This window comes from Chrysochloris asiatica, unplaced genomic scaffold (assembly GCF_000296735.1).
Source record: "Chrysochloris asiatica unplaced genomic scaffold, ChrAsi1.0 scaffold00303, whole genome shotgun sequence".
NCBI lineage: Eukaryota > Metazoa > Chordata > Mammalia > Afrosoricida > Chrysochloridae > Chrysochloris > Chrysochloris asiatica.
The window spans coordinates 2,290,245-2,293,417 of NW_006408821.1; positions in this window are offsets into that span (position 1 = coordinate 2,290,245).

Below are 3,173 nucleotides of genomic sequence, written 5' to 3' on the forward strand. Positions count from 1 at the left end.
TGTCTCCATCTCTGCCTCCATCTCTGGCTTTGCTACTTCTCTGGATAAGGTCCTGCATTCTACTTCTGCTCTTCTCCCTTGATTGTCCTAGGGTCCTCTGTTTCTGGACTGTAATATTAACCACTCCCCTGTTTTTATTACAAAACTTCCACCTTTACAATTGTGACAGTCGCAATTAGTTGTGATAATAATTATTCACTTTTGAATCATAGGAATCTTATCCCCATCTCTTTTTACCAGACCCATCTAGACAAGATGAAAACTATTCGGTGGGAACTCTTTCTCCACCCACCTCCCATACTCTTAAACTAAACTCCCTCTTAAAACTTTGTAAGCCAGTCATTTTGTGCCTTTAATACCCCCTTGTTTTAGGTAGCCAGTGTCTAAGTTGCCCATCCCTATATACCCTGTGTACAGAGAAGATAGCATTGATACTTGATGTGAAGATGCCTTCCCTTTCTGTTGGTATTTAGAGTTACTACCTCCATGAGTATAAGTCAGGTTCATCATATTGTAGCAATTTATGCACGTTTCCTTTAGAAAAAAAAAAAAATGTAATCTTCCTCTAGTCAAGTTCTGATTATCAAGCCATCATGACGAAGTCAAATGGGTACTGTCTGCAAGTTTGGGTGTTCTTGTGCATCTCCTCTCACTTCATATTAGCTGGATGCTTCACTCTCAGCTCTAGCCCTCTGTGGCTATGTCCTTGTCCATGGGCTCAAGTGTCCCTAGATCTCACCAGACTTTGGAACAACCAGTCCTTCCTTTTCTCTCTCTCATCTCCAGGTCAACAGGAATCTGTGGATTGTGTTTGAGCTCAGCTCATTTCTTCATTGCTGCCTTTCCCCCTTTCACTCACCAGTAGACTTTTGTGTTGTTTTTTCTTGATGGTCTTTCTTTGAAGATGTATATTCTCTTGCTCTAGTTGTTCCAGGCTGATCTGCTTGTCCTTGACAGTGGGAATATCCCACCTCAGAAGGTTCTGGATGGGACTCAGGATTCCATCTAACATCCTAAACTCTGCAGAAACATTGCAAGAGGCCTATTTCACTGGGCAAGTTCTAGAACCCATTTTAGGTATTCCAATCAATTATAGGCTGAAGACGGGTTTACAAGTTTTCAGTAATCATGTTTACCAACATTCCTTTCTATCTCACTCAAGTGTCTATTTTACAATACTAGTCAAGGAAACCAATATTCATAAGACATTCAAGCATTTTAGTATTATGTCCCCTCTTCAATCTATGCCTAGATCCCTGTATAACAGAAGACTGTTGTTCCAAGGTTGAGCATGCATCAATATTTACCTCTGTCTCACTTAAGCCATGCAAACCTGTCTCAGTGTTCCCCTATCTATCTTGTTCTTCCACCCCATCCCACTTCTTATATTGCCCTCCCCAGCACCTGAACTAAGCCCACTGTTGTGGTTACCTTATATTCCATTAACTCTTCCCTCCATTTAAGACAGTCTATTTTATCCTATATTCTACCTGACCTTCTCACCACTTGGATCTCTGTTCTTGTGTTTACCTTATTCCACTTTGTAATTGTTTTGATCATAGACTGACCTCCCAGATTTTTCATTCTTATAATTTTATTCTGTTCTTGATTCTTTTATTTGTCAATTGAGTTCAGGGTGTTGCTGCTATGTACATCGTTCTCTGGTGTTGTTTGTTCTGGTTGGTTCTCAGTCCACTGAGCTACTTTTAGGATATTTTTCATAAGGCAGTTGACTTTGGGAAAATCTTTTATCTTCTGTTTATCCTGAAATGTTTTGATTACACCATCGTATTTGATTGACAGCTTTGTTGGATAGAAGATTCTTGGTTGACAGTTTTATTCTTTCAGGCTTTTATATATGTCTTTCCATTGCTTTCTTGTCTGCATGGTTTCTGCTGAGAGATCCAAGCTTAATCTGATTTGCTTGCTTTTGTATGTTACACTTATCTTTTCCCAAGATGCTTTCAGGATTCTGTCCTTATCTTTGAATTTGGAGAGCTTGATTATTATATGTCTTGGTAATTTTATTTTAGGGTCTATCCTTCCTGGGGTTTGTTGAGCATCTTTAATCCTTATCTTTTTGTTTTTCAGGATGTTAGGGAAATTTTGTTCCAGAAGCTCTTCAACTATCTCTTTTGTGGACTTGCGTGATTCTTCCTGTTCCAGAATGCCGATAATCCTTAAGTTATTCCTCTTCATGTTGTCCAACATGACTCTTAGGCCTTCTTCAGATCTTTTTATCCTTTTTGGTGCTTGCTCTTTTTATTAGTGTTGACAGATTTATATTCTAGCTCACTAGTTCTGTCTTCTATCTCTTCAATTCTACTCCTTTGCCATTTGTAAGTTTTGAATTGCTTCAAATGCTGTATCTATCTTATTTGATTGTTCCTGTAGTGCTTTTCTGACTTTTTTCTTATTTTTTCAACTCCATAGTATAGTGTTTTGATACATTTTATAATCTTTTTTTTGAATTCCTTCTCAGGCATTTCCAAAGCCTGCCCATCTTCCAGTATGGAGTGTAGGTCAACTTCTAGATTATTTATCTCAGTCACTTTTTCTCGTTTCTGGACATGTGCTTATATGGTCATCTGTTTCTGTTTTTTAGGCATATTCAGGAGTTATTTGTGGTCTTAATACTTAGATGGGTGTGTATTTTTGTATTTTTTATGCTTTCTGATTGCCTCCAGGAAGATGTGATCAGGAGATGGGCTTCCCTTTTCACTCTTCTTCCTGAGGAATTTCAAGATATCACTGTTGGTCATTGTAACATAACTCAGGATTTAATTTTCAGCCTATTTCCTTTTTAGACTGCCTGTCCCATTCCATAATCCCTGTTCAGGCTTTTTTCCTAGTAATAAACAGTTGGGTTGACTGTGGCTGTTTTGCAAAGCCATTTGGTTTTAAGTGGAAACTGTAACTTTAAATATCGAGATCTGTACACATGTGTAGTAGAACACTCAGGGGCTGGAAGTGGGGTGTTCACACACTCAGAAAACCCTTCTAGTCACCTGAATGGAGGTGCACAGACAGGAAGAGACCAATAAAAAGTTACCAAAAAAGAGCAATGTCCACACCTTTATCTCCGTGGTTCTGTCAGGTATCCATGGTTACTCTGATCCTTCCCCCTCTTAGTCTTGCCCAAGATGGCAGCTCCAGGAGCAGCTGAGCATCTT